The sequence below is a fragment of the Artemia franciscana genome, chromosome 3 (assembly GCF_032884065.1).
Source record: "Artemia franciscana chromosome 3, ASM3288406v1, whole genome shotgun sequence".
In the NCBI taxonomy this organism is placed as follows: Eukaryota; Metazoa; Arthropoda; class Branchiopoda; order Anostraca; family Artemiidae; genus Artemia; species Artemia franciscana.
In genome coordinates, this window is record NC_088865.1 from 29321356 (window position 1) to 29338884 (window position 17529).

Below are 17529 nucleotides of genomic sequence, written 5' to 3' on the forward strand. Positions count from 1 at the left end.
ATAAAAAGGCGTATTTACTAATGCACTCTTAAAATTTCGAACACTCTCTGCCTCGACAACCTCCACAGGCAAATACTTATAAAAGTAATAATATAATGGATAAAGAATTGACATGGAGTGTAGTCAGTGAACGTTATAATTACAATTGAAATTGTTGTTGTGTTACAGAAATCTGAGAAAGATAACATTTATACGCCAAACAAAATGTTATCTGACCATATAAACACCAACAGAATTTAAGTAAGAGTATATGGATATACATTTCTGCAAGAAGATTTGATTGTGATTTCAGTAGTGCTAATGAAGAATTATATTAACGCTTATCAACGATTTTAGCAACTTATATGTTAATATATGTTATTTTTGAATTGAAAATTGGTTTATTAACATTAGCAACTGATAATTGGAGAAACTTTTAAGCAAAATGAGCATGAAAAATAAATAAAGATGAAATAGTTGATTTATTTGCACCTAAGTGTTTTGAATCTAAAGCAGCCGACCTTGAAAAAAAGTTTAAAGAAATAGGTAAAGGTATGATTTAAATATAATGGAAAGAAAAAAATTAAGATAAAATAAATTATTTACATATTAATATCGAAATGGTAAATAGTAAATTAAAAAAAGTAAATTACAACAAAAACTTAAACAAAAAAACTAATTAATTAATTCAATTATTAATTAAAACAAAAAAAGCTAAATAGTAAATTACTACATTTTATTGGTAGCATGGAAAAAATGGAATATAATCAAACCCTTATTTCAGATGTATTATGATCTTAAAGCTCAGAATGGGAAATTGTGAAAATGTCGGAAATTTTAATTAAAAATGATATCCCGTTGAAAACGGGATAAATCGATGGGGTCATCTAGATCCCGTATTCACATTGTGAAAAGTATAAAAATAGCGCCAAATTTGATTTCCAAGGACATGTTTTCGTGTTGAATGTAGGGATGGAGAATTTTAAAAATGTCAATAATTGATATTAAAATGATGTAAAATGGACTGAAAATGATGTAAATCGAATATAGCGTCGTCTCTGATTTTCTTCATTTTTTTTTTCAAACGTCTTCATCGATAGAAGAAATTCGGGCACACACTACTATTTGGATTCTTGCATATTATATCAGAATAATATTCCATTTAAATACACAAATCATCCTCTTTATTTCCTCCGTGATGCTACTTCTCTGTTATCACTTAACCTAAAGAATGAACTAATTTGATCCATCACCTAGGGGGAGGCATTTCCTTGGTTAATAAATCAAAGGCTTCAGTAACACTATTCAAGGAAGTAAGGGATGATTGGTAAATCCCAGGATTAGCAGAAATAAAATAATATGTGAAACATGAATTAAGGTGTGTCACCAAACGAAAAAAAAAATATGCCATTATTAAATGTCGGACTACCATCCCTTTAACCCCTTAAAGGCATTAGAAGTGTCATTTGCTTGACATATTACCTATTTGGGCAAGTGGAGGCTGGCGGAGACATGAATCCCCAGTAGAGATTGAGCTCGTCTACTCTTTATAGTTTCATTTTTTGAAAATGGAACTGGAGTGTTCACGTGGCACCTTGGGCATTCAATTTGATCATCCGTCTATCAGACTACTTTTCAATTTTAAAACAATCCATTGACAGAGAAATTAAGGCTGGTGCTCGGTGTTGTTTTTGGGACGTATGAGTGTGTCGTAGTATCATCAGAAAAGTGATGCAAAGGGCCTGTGAGGTTGTCTTCTATTTAATTTTTGTAGATGGGGGAAAGCGCAGGTCGCAAGACACTGCCTTTGGGAATCCGTGCTTCCACTGAACATTCGTGGGAAACAGACCCGTTGTTGACAACCCACAGTAAAAGATCAGAAAGAAAGATCTTAATCACTTTTAAAAGACATCCACAAATACCTTCCGCATGGAGTTTCTTTAGCAGGCCACGGTGACACCCAGGGTCGAAAGCTATAGCAATGTTGAGTGATGATAGACTAATGTTATACCTCATTGCAAGGAGTTTGATCCAATCCTTATGCTAGGTCACTAGCCAGTCCATTAATCGGCGTTTCCATCAGAATCGATATTGGCGATTATCCAGAAGGTTTTTTGATTCCAGAAACTGTTAAAATGTTTTATTTGCCACTCTCATAGACTTCGCTACCACAAGAGTGAAGGCTTATAGGCCTTTAGCTCATTGGATCCCCATCTGGCTTTAGGATAGGTATAATATGTGAGAACTTTCATGTTTGTGGGAAGGTTTCGGAGCGAAAGCAAATCAGGAAAAGGAATAACAAAGGATTTTTTATGCTGAAACCAGGATTGACTAATCATATGAACTGCATAATTGCGCGTGCTGATCAATTCAATTTTGTCCTCTTTGCGATTGGAAAGCAGCCATGGCTTGTGTAGCTTTCGCTTTGCTCAGATAGCGTTCTTACACTGGGGGCTGAACCAAAGTTTGTCCTTACAGATTTTCTATCTGGTGTTGACACAACACCAAAAAATCATTAAAGATTTTGTTGCAACGCTTGACGAAGCAGTTTAAAAATCTTGTCGTCGAGTGCTTAGGTAGGCATTCTAACAGGTTTTTTTTTCTTTCTTTCAGAGTTGCCAAGCTTGTTTTTTGTTTGCGTGGGTTTCGAATTTAAGATTGGACTGTCAGTTAATGCGTCTAAATGCGAGTTTATTTGTTTTAATAGCCCTTATGCGGTCGCTCCATTTGTTGCTGGGACTGCAGTTCTGCCATGTTCTTCTTTAGTTCGTTGGCTTGGTCTGTGTTTCGGCCCAACACTTTCCACTACTTGTTCATCCCTAGTGAATCAAGCCGTGAAAAACCTACGCTTCGCTTACGGAAAAATATCCCCAAACAAAAGCTGTTACAACCGCAACGGTTTGTGCATGATTTATAACGCTTATTACGCTCCAGGTAACTTGAATTTTAGACTTTGAATACCAAGAAGACAATAAACTTAGTACGGAAGGATTAACACCTGAAGACGCAAGGGAAAATAGAGCCTGGGAGTGCACAATATTGTCGAAAGCTCTAGAAATATCAACAGTAAGACAGTATAAAGACATTTTAGTTTTTACGGGATCTTTCATGATTCGGCTTAAAACATGATGTGCATGGGAGTAGTTGTAAAATGCATTTCTTCAGGGCCGATGTTGCCCACACCGGCCGAGGAGCCATGGCCCTTAATTACTTGGAACACCAATTACTCACAGATAGAAAAGGCATCCATATTCGATCTGGGTTTTCCGACTAGCTAGAAGCTCTTAGGATAGATCGCTTGGCCATTGTTCCCATCCCATGGGTTTACTCTGAAAACGAAACGCTTACGTGAGTAAGTCAAAAGATGATGCAAGTACCGGAGTTTCCATATTACGAGTATCTACAATATCTTTGAAATGGCTAGGGGGTCTGAGTTGAAACTTTCGTTGGGTGTTGGGGGATGTCAAGTGAACATCATATTTTGACATTTGGGGAGAGAGAATTAAGATGCTGTTGTAGAAAGGAATGGAGAATATGGGCAAAGGAGGGGGGAATCATTTGTTGAGGAGAGGGGAAAGGGGTAAATAATATTGTCTCCGATCCACCCAAATATTTTGGGCTATTAGCTTCTATTATACTATGGTACTTATACTTTATTTAAGGTCAAGTAGTGAGGTAAATCAAAAGATACTTATCAAATGATCTATGTGTAATAGCTCGGGAATGGCTTGGGGTATCAGGTTGAAATTGTCAGGGAGTTTTGGGGCTGGGGGAAGTATGCGTGTCGTCATGGTTTGGGGTAGAGCGTAGCGCTAAATTAAATTAAACTCGAAGTTCATTCAGTCTGTCAAAATATATTATCTGTAATATCCTGGAAACAGCTAGTGGGATAAAACTGGATATGAAAGAAAAGGGGCAAGGGGACATACGATTTTCTGCCAGGGATAGGCGGTAAATATGTTTTGTCTCTAATAAGCCAAAATATTTTTCACTATTCGCTGCTTTGGCACTTAAAATCTATTTACGGTTAAATATTGAGATAAATCAAAAGACACTATGTGATGCCTTGCGATCAAAGCAACATTTTTTGAGTATTATGGGAATGGCTTGGGAGATCAAGTTGGAACTTTCAGGGAGTTGTTTTTGGGTGAGGAACCATACACACCTTGAATTTTAACTTGAGGAAAGGGGAAGAGAAAGGCTAAACCGATTTTGTCGCAAATCTGCCTAAACGTTTTGGCACTTTCATCCTCTTTGGTATTAGAGTTTATTCACTGAGAATTAGCAATGTAAGTCAAAACAAGCTATATGTATCCATGTTATTTCCTATCCCCAGGTAAGTGAACCCCTATAGAAAAAAAAGTTAAAACTAATTTTTGTGGTATCGATTTTTTGCGGCCGAAAATAGGCGCAAATTTAGGTCTGGTGTGTGATGCACTTCTAAATTAAGGTGAACTTAACAAGGACAATCATTTTTGGAAGAAAAATTGATTGTATTCATCCACAGCTCAAAAATCTTATTTTGTTAATGCTAATCTGCTTTAAAACTTTGTCATGGAGACGCTCAATTAAAATTTCAGATTATAGAGAACCTCAATCAAGACAAAATTTTGGCAAACCAACATAAACTAAATTAGGAAATCTTCTAAAAAGCAGTTTTTCATAGAAAAGTAAAGAGCTGCATTAAGCCAAAGACTAGCAGAAATAAAGTCAATTAATTCTTCTTGAAACTTATAACGAGCAACAATCGTTGTCAATGAATAAGACCTAACCGAGCAGCATGACTTTTTTTTCACTACTTCTGCTCCCCTTTGGTTTAAATTAGTTCTATACTTATTTAAAAAAAAACTTCTTTTGTTGAAACATCTTCTGTTTGTTAAGTTAAAAAAAATTAATTTCTGTAAGTTTTGTTGGTATTTTTTTTTATTGATGAATAAAAGCAAAAAGATTTTGGGTTGCTCTTAATATTCTGGACAAAATTTTGCTAGGAATTCTAAAAATAGCTATATTATAGAACTACAAATGGTTGAGTACGGGTACTAGTATTTTAAAAAATGTGAACAATTTTGGGAATTTTTGGGGGGTGAAGCTGTTCCGTCGTATCTACTGTTACAACCTTTGATATAGACAAATAATGATCAACCACTTCGTTGTAGGAATTTTTTGTGAGTGTTATATTTTGCTTTAATAGCTTGTTTGTTTACATTGATGCATTTTGAGCTAGTATATTAGCTAATATAGTTCCAATTTGTTGAAAAAAAAAAAAAGAGATGAAGAATCCCTTACAAGATTTATTTCCAGTTGCGATTCCCTTGGTTCTGAAACTTTTATTGAGGTGTCTTCACGGCCTGAAATTTTAATGAGATCAAAAAAAGAGAACATTTCACACTAAGAATCAATACAACCATTTTTTTTTTTTTTTCAAACATTCTTTGTCGCTGATGAGCTCCCTTTGGTCAACAAATCAAAATTTGGTATCTACTTGTCCTTTCCGTCCAATATTCCCTCACAGTTTCAGCTAGGTCGCTTAAGGCGTTAATCTATACCATTAACCGTATATGAACTATTGAAGACGTCTCATTCTGATGTCCTGGATGGAGATAGTGTCATTTGATTTAGCTCAACATCACCTTCAATATTTACAGAAAGTTTCAAATATCTTAGCCGTTCCTGCCGTATTGCAGATGAACCATTTTGACACCCTGGATTCATACATTTCACCGATTTAGTTCAATATCCCCATCGGCATTCCCTCAAGTTCCCTCAAGACAGAGTGTTTTTTTGATTTATTTTAACATTTCTCTCAATTTTCGGTGAAAGTTCCCACTTAATACTCTTAAATGTTCCCGAGTTATTGCATATATGCCATATTGACATTCATAATGCACTTAATGTCTCCTGAATTAGTTCAATATAGCTCTCGATATTCACTCGAAATTTTATTTAATACTGTTAGTTGTTACTGAAATATTATAAATGCGCCCTTTTTTTACCTTTATGTACACAGTTGCTTTTGACTTTGTTGTACAATGCTTGTTTATTCCCTGAAAGTTTCTACTGTGGTCCATGGAACTTCCTGAGATACTGTCAATATGTCTTTTTGGCAACCTTGATGCACATAGTGTGTTTTTACTGTTAGTTGTTCCTGAAATATTATAAATGTGCCGTTTTTTTTTACCTTTATGTACACAGTTGCTTTTGACTTTGTTATACAATGTTTGTTTATTCCCTGAAAGTTTCTACTGTGGTCCATGGAACTTCCTGAGATACTGTCAATATGTCTTTTTGGCTACCTTGATGCACATAGTGCGTTTTTACTGTTAGTTGTTCCTGAAATATTATAAATGCGCCCCTTTTTTACCTTTATGTACACCGTTGCTTTTGACTTTGTTGTAGAATGTTTTTTTATTCCCTGAAAGTTTCTACTGTGGTCCATGGAACTTCCTGAGATACTTGTAATATATCTTTTTGGCAACCTTGATGCACATAGTGCGTTTTGATTTTGATCACTACCATCCGTACAATTATCTGAAAGTCGCCTTAATACCCTAAGAAGTTGCTGAGATATTTTTGATATGCCCCTTTTTCAACCTGAATGCAGGTAGTATCTTATCGTTGAATTCAATTTGCTCTGTGATCATTCCTTGTAAGTTAGACTTGATATCAAAAGCTGTTCGTGACAGGTTGCGGATACTGTCTTTTGACAATTTGTTCGGGATTTATCTCAACATGCACCGAATGTTTCAGCTTAATACTTTAAGCAATTCTTGTTATATTATATCACCTTTAAGCGATTCTTGTTATATTATAGGTTCATCATTTTGACGAAATGGATGCACAGAGTGTCTTTCGATTTAGTTTAGAATCCTCCCCCAGCATCCTCTGAAAGCGTCTACTAAATAATCTTAGCCGCTCTTGATATTTTGCAGACGCGCCCTTTCGACTACTTAGGTGTATATAGTATACTTTGATTTTGTTCGACACCCTCCTCACCAATGATTCAAGGTTTCAACTTAATACCCTTAGAAATTACTAAGATATTGGAGATGTGCTCTTTTGACTACCTGGATGCACATATATTCTTATGATTAGAAAATGGCTCTTAGAAAATGTAATTTTTTTAAATCACACCTTATCTACCCATGAAAGGTTTTGCCCAGCAAATTTCTTTCGCGCCAAAAACTAATCCATGCTACCCCCGCCCCTCCTTAGGTAGAGCTCATTTTCACATTTAGCATATTCTCTTGTATTGACTAATTCAGTTTTAATGAACACGTTTGTATCTGTGCTTTTCCTGTATCACAAAATGTTCCAGGAAAGTCTAAAAGGATTTGTTAATAGCAAGCATAATTACATGTGAAGAAAAAAGGTCTTGACTAGAGATCGCAACCATCTTTAGGCTTTCGCTCTTGTAATGTATTTAGCCAGTCTTCAAAATTTATCCTTTTATAAATTTTTTAGTTCGGAAAAACATATTGTCTATTGTCTGCAAATGATTGACTTTCCTTTTCTTTTCTAGATAATGAAGTAGCTGGGCAGTAAATTTGTGGCATTAAAACTCTGTATAAGCCTGTTTTCTGTTGCATTCGTCTTTTTGTGTATAGACGCTTATTTTTACATAAAAAGACAGTGCAGCAGAACTGGTTTCTTATAATTTTAAAGTTAAAAAAAAAAAAACAAGGGTTCTAAACCTCAAGTTAAATAGAATCTCAGTAAAAGTCGCTTATATTTTTTTGCTCTTCTTTTTATATTTTACTAAAAAAAATAGAACCCTTAAAAAAATTTTTAATCGATTTTCTTTTTTGCTCATCCTTCACCTAACGAATTTACTGCTCATTGAAGCTGTGCAATTATGTGGCTTCTGCTCCTGCAAAGAACCTCTTCCTGACTCAACATACAAGAACATTTTTTTATTTTATATTTTAATATAAATTTAATCAATAAAATATTGTTTCTTTGTATTCGTGCAAACTGCTTGTTGTTCTTATAGCTAGGGATAGTTCATAGGGACGGAGTACAAGATAGAGAAAATTAAAATAAATACATAACTATGTTTATCAAAACAATTAATGAAGAGCACTTACTATACACAAACAACTATTGTATACTTTTAACTTTAAGCATCCCCTTTTAAGAAGGGGATGCCATGAAGGAAAAGTGATATTGTGGTTATGTTTCAAAAACAGTTTCGACAGACCTATTTTGGGCCCGCCATTTTATATTTGCGGATTAATGCTAAACTTAAAAAATGTAGCTAGGACTTTTTTATATATAGAGTGAACCTGATAAAAGTAGGAAAGGGGATCTTGCTTGTCCAAAAACCCCAATGCCAGGGTTTACTGTATCTATATGCTTACTAATGGCGAAATAATAATAATTATAAAATGACTAAAATAATTCATTCTTTCAAATATATTGACCGTCGAGTAAAGAATAATTTCAATTGAAAATATATTGCGTATTCATTGAAGAGTCAATGCTACTAATTGTTTTGGGGAGTTAAATGAGGGTTGCACAACTTATATTAATGGCCTTTTCCGTTTCTTTTTGTGCTGGATTTCTTCATTCAATGTAGTCTGTTTGGTTTAAGATTGTTAACTTAGAGGATTCAACTTGTGCCCGCTCTGATCTCTAAAATTGTGTCTTTTCTTTTGAGAAAATGCATCGTTTTCATGCATTGAATTCTTAAATGAAATAATAGTGTATACAGGACTTTTGCGTTGACGATAGTTTCTGGTCTATGGATGAGCATCCTAACCCCAAAAAACCTTTGGGCGTTTTCATGAGTATCTAGGCTTGTATGAGAAGCCTAGAGGAAAATTTTAAGACCCGAATAAAATTATTGAAAAAGAATTTTGATCATCCTTCAAAAGAACTATGCAGTAAGGTCGTGGAAATATGGTATATATTTTATGACATTTTCCAAAATGTTGAAGATTAGCTAAAAAATATATAAAACGCTTTTTAAGCCGTCGATTGTTGAAAAGACGTTATACTTTTGACTGTGGGGGAGACCTGTACTTAACGCTTTCGGTCTGTAAAACTCGTGAAAATTTGGTTATAATAGATTTTGAGTTGATTGTAAATCGAAAGTAACTCTAGAACAAAAGAGGTTATAGCATTAAGTGTTAATTATTTATAGCATAAGAGCAATAGCATTTTTCATAAGCTTACTATATGAGTGGGATTGAATATTAAACATATTCCAATTTTTGGAATAGACCCTAAATCTCTTATTTAAAGATGCAAACCAGTGTTGTCGGCTATGTCATACCACATCTGAAAACTTATACAATTATTGAAAAATCTTAACTCGAGTATAGAATATGAAAAATAGATTCTTAAGAATGTCGAAATTTTAGTTATTTTAGAAACACTGCATAGAGGTCAGAATCGAAATCCTACGGGCAAAACAGTAAAATTCTACGGTTGAATCATAGGGTTTCATTGTCACGTGACACATCCGACATCGTTTATTGCTTGATAGCCAATGATTAACGCAGGGGTGGGGGTAAACTAAATAATAAAAACAATTTTTTTCAAGTGAAAATAATTAGGAATTTAAAACTAAAAAAGAACCGAAATTATCCCGTATATGAGGGAGGGGGGATACTCCATCCTCATTTCCTTGTTTTTGACAATAAAGTAGTAAAGCTCTTTAAAATACTTCTTTTTCAAATTCAACGGGCTTTGTGTTTGATCACTCTTTCTTAAAGAACTACGACACAAAGTCAACCGTTAGTGTAAAGAGCGGGGATTCAACAGAGTAGTGCCCGTGAAATACACGATAATTTCTGTTCGATTTAAGATTTAACTTTGCTTCCTACTTTCAGTTGAAAAAAAAGAGTTTTTCTTTTATTACCGATCGTATTTCAAATCGTGCCTGGGAATCCGCCTCCCTCCTCTATCGGAAGTTCTTCCCAGGATGTTTCCTCCCTATGAAAAATTATCTGCTTGAAAAATACCCCCACAGAAAATTTCCTTCCTATTACCAAATATTTATGTATATTTTCCAACATCAAATAATAAATAAACAGTGGGTAAATTGCACAAATTACATCCATTCCGTCAGGGATAACGGGAGTTCATGCCATCCCTATGTTTGAATGTACCCTCTTTCGATCTTTCAGAACTATTGATTCGGGACGATTAGCCCTGGAAAAAAAAAGAAGCAAGGAGCTTGAGAAAGGCTCTCCGATGTCCTAAATCTGATGGTGTGATTTTTATTGTCGCTTGGGTTTTTGGGGATGTTTCCCTTTTTTCAAAAAACGGACAAATTTTCTCGGGCTTCTAGGTTCTGATGGGTAGCATAATTCTGTTGATGTGTCAATATTTATCAAAATTACTTTTTTAGAGTTTCGGTTACTGTTGGGACGAGTCACTCCTTACTTACAGTTCATTGCTGTGAACTGTTTGCTAAATATTTTTTTTTCAACCGAATGTAAGCAACAACATTCAAACTTAAACCGAACAGAAATCATTTCGTATATTAGGGAGCTACCCCCTCCTCAATCCCTCACCCTTCACGCTGAAGTGTTTTAGCACTTTAAAAAAGCTTCTCATCAAACAGTTCGTGGTAACGAACTGTAGTAAGGAGCGACCGGGCTCAATAGTAAACGAAACTCTAAAATATGGAATTTTGGTGCTAAAAGAAACATCAAAAGAATTTGATTTTTATACTGAGTTTAAATATATAAGTTTAATCAAATTTAGTCTTCGCCATCTAAAGTTACGAACCTGAGAAAATTTATCTTATTTTGGAAAATAGGGGGAAACACCCCCTCCCCCCTAAAAGTCATAGAATTTTAACGAAAATCACACCATCACATCCAGCGTATCAGAGAACCCTACATCAAAAATTTCAAGCCACTATACAAAAATGTGGAATTTCGTATTTTTTGCCAGAAGACAGATCACGGGTGCGTGTGTTTTTTTTTTTCAGGGGTCATCGTAACGAGAAAGCGGTCCTAGAACGTCACAAGAGGACTCATTGTAACGGAAATTAAAATTTCTAGTGCCCTTTTTAAGTGACCGAAAATTTGGAGGGCACCTAGGCCCCCTCCCACGCTCATTTTTCTCCCAAAGAGACAATGGGAGACATTTTTCTCCCATTTCATACAGTAATGGTTATTGAGAAGTGTACAGACGTTTTCAGGGGATTTTTTTGGTTTGGGGGTGCGGCTGAGGGGAGGGTGCTATGCGGGAGAATTTTTTCTTGGAGGAATATGTCATGTGGGAAAAGAAATTCAATGAAAAGGGTGCGGGATTTTCTAGCATACTATAAAAAAAATGAAAAAATAAACATGAAGACGTTTTTTCAATTGAAAGTAAGGAGTAGCATTTAAACTTAAAGCGAACAGAAATTATTGTGCATATTAGGGATTCTAAAAACACTTTAGCATAAAGAGCGAGGTATTTAGGAGGAGATAAATACCTCGCTCTTTGTGCGAAAGTATTTTTAATAATTTCAATTATTTATTCTGCGGCCTTTCTAATTCAGGGGCCATTCTTAAAGAATTGGAACAAAACATGGGATTTAGCGTAAAGAGCGAGGTGTTGACAAGGGGACAAACCGCCTCATATACATATTCAAATATAAGAATAGAAAAGTTTGTTACGGAAGTTAATTCTTAAGTTACGTATATTTTTTCTAATAAAAACGTTCGTTAAAAATTAAAAGTTCTAGTTCCTTTTTTAAGTAACCGAAAAATTGGAGGGCAACTATCATTTGATCAAAACTAAGAAAAAGCCATTTAGCCAAAAAAAGAATTGATAAGCAAATTTCGTTTTAATAATTTATGTGCGGGAGATTTTCCTCCCCGTGTAAAATTCTCTGTGGAAAATCCCCTATCACAGAAAATTCCCCTTGAAAAATTCCATGTGTTTCCCAATAGCAAACAGAATATGCAAACAATGGGCAAGTTTCTTTCTGTTGACCTAAAAAAGGCACTATAACTTATAATTTCCATTTGAATGAGGCCTCTCTTGATTTTGCCCTCTCTAAGATCATTGGTTCACTGTGATAACCCCTAAGAAAAAAACAACAAATAAACACGCATCCGTGATGTTTCTTCTGGCAAAAAATACCAAATTCCCCATTTTGTAGATAAAATCTTGAAACCTCTACAGTAGTGTTCTCGGACAAGTTGAATCTAATCTTTTGATTTTATTTAAGAACCATTTGGGTTGTTTTCCTATTTTTCTAAAATGAGGCAAAATCCCTCTGGCTTGTAGCTTTTTATGCTTCTTTTAAATAAATAAAAACAAGATTTGTTCAATTGAAAGCAAGGAGCAGTGTTAAAACTTAAAACAAACAGAAATTATTACATCCAAGAGGTATATTACCCCCTCCTCAACACCTCACTCTTTATGCAAAAGTTTTTGAGTACTTGAATAAAAGCTTCTTATTGCCCTAATTAAGTGAGCTTTGTTTTTCAGGAGTCGGTCTTAAAGAATTGGGACGAAGTTCAAACTTAAGCGTAAAGAGCGGAGTATTGAGGAGGGGGCAACCCCTTTCATATACCAAATGATTTCTGTTCGTTTCAAGTTTTAATGTCGCTCCTTACTTTCACTTGAAAAAACTTGTTTTTTTTATAATTTTTGATAGTTTTTTAAATAAAGTCAGGAAATCTAGTTCCATCTCTACGGAAAAATCCCTCCTCCCCCATAGTTATACCCTTTAGATAACTCGATCCTGATGAAAATTTACCCTGGACAATTATTCTTAACATTTCAATACGTGACGAGAATTCAGGCAAACTCCCCAAGTGTAAAAGTTCTCCTGACAAATTCACCTCCTGGAAAATTCCCTGGGTTTTCCTTCCCATGAAAAATTCTCCCCGTAGAAAATCTCCCAGCAGAAAATTCGTCCCCTCCACCCGGAAAATGTATGCATGTTTTCCAATTGCAAGTACTATAGATAAACAATGGGTAAAGTTTATAACGTAAAGACATTTCCCCAGAAGTTGTGGGAGCGTTCATGTTATCTCCTAAGATATAGTTATTCGGCTTTTCAATTATTCTGAACGAAATGGCTTTCTCAAAATTTTGATCAGACGATTTTGAGTAAAAAGGGTCGGGGAGGGGGCCTAGCTGCCTTCCAATTTTTTTGGTCACTTGAAAAGGGCACTAGAATTTCTAAAGTTGGTTTTAATGAGTCCTCTCCCGACATTCTAGGACCAGTGAATCGATACGATCACCACGGGGAAAACAAACCAATAAAAACCCAAATAAACCACGCATTCGTGATCTATCTTGTGGCAAAAACTACAAAATTCTCCACTTTCGCAGATAGGAGATTTAGAACGTTTACAGTAGGGTTCTCTGATACGTTGAACCTTCCCGGAAAATTTATGGATACTTTCCAATTGCAAATACTATAGACAAACAATGAGTAAATTTTATAACGTAACCCAGAAGCTGTGGGGGTGGTCGTGTTATCTCCTAAGATATAGTTATTCAGCTTTTCAACTATTCTGAACAAAATGGCTATCTCAAAATTTTGATCAGACGATTTTAAGTAAAAAAGGTCGTTGGAGGGGGTCTAGCTGCCTTCCAATCCTATTGGTCACTTGAAAAGGGCACTAGAATTTCTAATATTGCTTTTAATGAGTCCTCTTCCAATATTCTAGGATCAACGAATCGATACGATCACCACTAGGAAAACAAACCAATAAAAAACCCAAATAAACCACACATTCGTGATCTATCTTCTGGGAAAAACTACAAAATTCTCCACTTTGGCAGATAGGAGATTTAAAACGTTTACAGTAGGGTTCTCTGATACGTTGAACCCTCTACCTGGAAAATGTATGCATACTGTCCAATTGCAAAAACTATAGATAAACAATGGGTAAATTATATAACGTAAATACATTTCCCCAGAAGGTGTGAGAGGGGGGGTCATGTTATCTCCTAAGATATAGTTATTCGGCTTTTCAACTAATCTGAACAAAATGGCTATCTTAAAATTTCGATCAGAGGATTTTGAGTATAAAGGGTCGAGGGAGGGGGTCTAGCTGCCCTCCAATCCTTCTGGTTACTTGAAAAGGGCACTAGAATTTCTAATGTTGTTTGTTTAGTCCTCTTCTGACATTCTAGGACCAATGAATCGACACGACCGCCACTGGGAAAACAAACCAATAAAAAACCCAAATAAACCACGCATTCGTGATCTTCCTTCTCGGAAAAACTACAAAACTCCTCACTTTCGTAGATAGGAGATTTAAAACTTTTATAGTAGGGTTCTCTGATACGTTGAATCTAGTGGTGTAATTTTCATTCAAATACTATGACTTTCAGGGTTCCCTTTTTTCGAAAATTAGGCTCGTAGCCTTTCGTGGATATGAATAAACTTGATGAAACTTGTATAGTTGGAATAAGCACAATGAGTTGATTATTTTGATATAAATAACTACGAAGACCACACTGCTTTTCGATCACAAACACCAAAAACAAGGAGAACAATAGGGAATTTTTGAAGACAAAAGGAAACAAATTAGAAGGAATATATCTACCCTATGTCCGAGGGCTGTCCTCAGCAATACAAATTAGAAAAAACAACTTACTAGAGGATAAAATTAATAAAACTAAACTGAAAAGTTTTTTAAAACAGTCCTAGCATTCTTACTTCAGCAAAGTTCAACCAGGATCGATAAATAAATTGTTATTAAACGAGGCAACTCAATGAAATGAAAGAAAATGATTTAAAAACAGGTTTTTAATGCCAGCCTAGCTTTTTTCACTGCTGATCTTATAGGTCTATTTGTGACAGGTTCTGTGTTAATATCTATTGAGTTTTTTTTAATATTTTGTAAGGTCATTTTTAATTAAATTTGTGTATAAAGCATTAAGTAATATTCACCTAAATCCCTATTTAAGGAAATATTATTGTTAATCTTAAGTCTGATTTCAATTGCTGCTCGAACTACTTGCTTTATGCCTAGAGCATTGCTAATAATGATGGATTCTTCAAAATGAATTTTGTGGCTAGAATTTTCGAAAACGTGGCTACTTAAAGCAGAATCAAAAGAAACAGAAGTAATATTAGAATTCAGAGCTTTGGTGATATCATCTGTAAGTTGTTGTACGCGTTTCTCGAAATTCTGGTGGGTTCTTCCTACATAGAATTTGCCACATTCGCATGGTATTTGATAGACACCTTTTTGGCGAGTAACTGGAGTCTTGTCTTTACCAGAATTTAGGGGATTTATGATTGTCAAATTATTGGTAAATACAACATAAAGATTATTTTGTGTGCATACTTTTTTAAGATTTTTAGTGATTTTTGGGATATACGGGAGGTAAATTATGTTTTGGGGCTTATCGGGATTTTCACATGGTAAATTGTCGTTGATTTTATTTGAGTGTCTTTTCACTCTACAGTTAATTGTATTATTAATATATAAAAGAGGATATCCATTTCCAAAAAGTAGGTCTCTGATAAAGTCTAGTTCAGCTGTAATGAAGGAATCAGAACAAATATTCAGGGCATGATCTACAAGAGATATTGCAACACCTCTTTTAACTTGTGGGGGGTGGTTTGATTCAAAAATGTAAATATCTATTGTTTTGTGTTGGCTTTCTGTAAATAGTAAAATTGATTTCATCTAAGTTACGAATAATTAGAACATCTAGGAACGAGATTTTATTTGCAATTTCAATTTCTAAGGTAAACTGTAAATTCCTATCATATATATTAAGGTGATCTAAAAAAAAACCCTAAGTTCATTTTCCCCATAGTTCCAAATGAAATTACGTCATCCCTGCAATGTCCCCAAAAGATGTGTTTAAAAAAATATGAATTTAATGCCCAATTTTCAATATGCTTTATATAAATATTCGTCAGTAACCCGGAAAGAGGCGCCCCCATGGGTAAGCCATTTATTTGTTGGTAGAAAGAATTACGGAATTGGAAATACATTGAATACTTGTTACAAAGTTTAACCAAGGTCATTAAAACGTCGCAATCTAATCCTGTTGCTAAAACTTCTATTAAGTCATAATTTTCATTTATTTTATTTTCTAATAATTTCTCAGATTCTGCTACATTAATATTTGTATTCATAGACACAACGTCAAAGCTACTGATAATTGTATCTTGGAAATATTTACGTTTTTGAGTTTTTCAACTAACTCGACCGAATTACATATATAAGAACAGTTTTTTGAGAAACTGTTCATTTTAGTTTTATTGATTTTATCCTCTTGTAAGTTGTTTTTTCTTATTTGTTGGTGGATGAATTCAGTTTGACTCTTTCTCTCAATTCTTCTTTTTAAAACAGTAAAAAACTTTAGCGTAAAGAGCGGGGCGTTGATGAGGAAGCAGCCTCTTTCATATACGAAGTAATTTCTGTGCGTCTTAAGTTTTAATGTCGCTCCTTACTTTCAGTTAAAAAAACTTGTTTTTTTTATTTAATTTCTGAACGTTTTTGAATCAATGCATGTTTTGATTTTGGCTCTCCGCAGAGGAATAATCAAAACGAAATTTGCATATATTTTTTTTGGCTTAATGGCTTTCTCATAATTTTGATCGAATGATTTTGAGAAAAAAAGAGCGGAGGACGAAACCTAGTTGCCCCCCGATTTTTTGGTTAATTAAAAAGGCAACTAGAACTTTTAATTTTTTACGAATCTTTTTATTGGTAAAAGATTTACGTAGCTTATAAATTAGCTTACGTAAAGAACTTTTGTATTCTCATGTTTTATTACATATATGAGGGGATTCGCCCCATCGTCAGTACCTCGCTCTTTACTCTAAAGCTTAAATTTTATCCCAATTCATTAAGAATGACCCCCTGAATCACAAAAGCCGTAGAATAAGTAGTTGATATTACTGAAAATACTTTAGCGTAAAGAGCGAGGTATTAGAAGGAGGTGAGCCCCTCATATGGGTAATAATTTCTGTTTGTTTTAAGTTTTATTGCTGTTCCTTACTTCCAGCTGAAAAAGCTTTTTCACTTTTAATTTTTTAATTGTTTTTTTTTTTAAATAATGCTAGTAGCCTAAATCCTGCTCTCCCTTCATGGAAATTTTCTTCTCCCATTACAAATTCTCGAAGAAAAGTTCCCCCAGCATATCCCCCTCTTATCAACCCCTCCCCCAAACCAAAAAACATCCTCCTGAAAACGCCTGTATACTTCCCAATAACCATTACTATATGTAAGCACAGGTCAAAGTTTGTAACTTGTTGCCCCTCCCACGGGGACTGTGGGGGAGTAAGTCGTCCCCAAAGACATAGTTATAAGGTTTTTCGACTACGTTGAATATATTGGCTATCTCAGAATTTTGATCCGTTGACTTTGGTAAAATAATTAGCGTGGGAGGGGCCTAGGTGCCCTCCAATTTTTTTGGTCACTTAAAAAAGGCACTAGAACTTTTTATTTCCGTTAGAATGAGCCCTCTTGCAACATTCTAGGATAACTGGGTCGATACGATCACCCCTGGGAAAAAGAAAAAAAAAACAAAAAAACAAATAAACACGCATCCGTGATCTGCCTTCTGGCAAAAAATGCAAAATTCCACATTTTTGTAGATAGGAGCTCGAAACTT

General features: G+C 34.8%; 1 long non-coding RNA gene across 1 annotated transcript in view; it reads right to left on the reverse strand.

Moving 5' to 3' along the window:
* Positions 1-8697: 8697 nt before the first annotated feature.
* The window catches only part of LOC136024634 (uncharacterized), an 84003-nt gene continuing 75171 nt past the window's right edge, over positions 8698-17529 (reverse strand). The window contains exon 3 of the long non-coding RNA XR_010616867.1: positions 8698-10134. This is a non-coding gene — a long non-coding RNA (uncharacterized LOC136024634). The remainder of the gene's footprint in view (positions 10135-17529) is intronic.